This window comes from Pterocles gutturalis, unplaced genomic scaffold (genome assembly GCF_000699245.1).
Source record: "Pterocles gutturalis isolate BGI_N339 unplaced genomic scaffold, ASM69924v1 scaffold2995, whole genome shotgun sequence".
Lineage (NCBI taxonomy): Eukaryota > Metazoa > Chordata > Aves > Pterocliformes > Pteroclidae > Pterocles > Pterocles gutturalis.
This window is the reverse complement of record NW_010137938.1, coordinates 18,784-18,994: the sequence shown is the minus strand read 5'-3', so window position 1 is coordinate 18,994 and position 211 is coordinate 18,784.

Below are 211 nucleotides of genomic sequence, written 5' to 3'. Positions count from 1 at the left end.
TAGTCCAGGGGCCAGTGCCGCACCCCCGCAGCCATATTTGATCCTGGAGGCCGGCGCCGAAGCCAGGCCGCCATCTTGGGCCAGGGCAGGGGGGACGCCCTCGAGAGCCCTCTTGCCTCAGCCCCCGGCCTTCTTCCCACAGCAGAAGGCTGCTTGATTCCAGACGTTAAATGGATGTAAGGTTGTGCTAATGCAGTAGTTCCCACAGGCA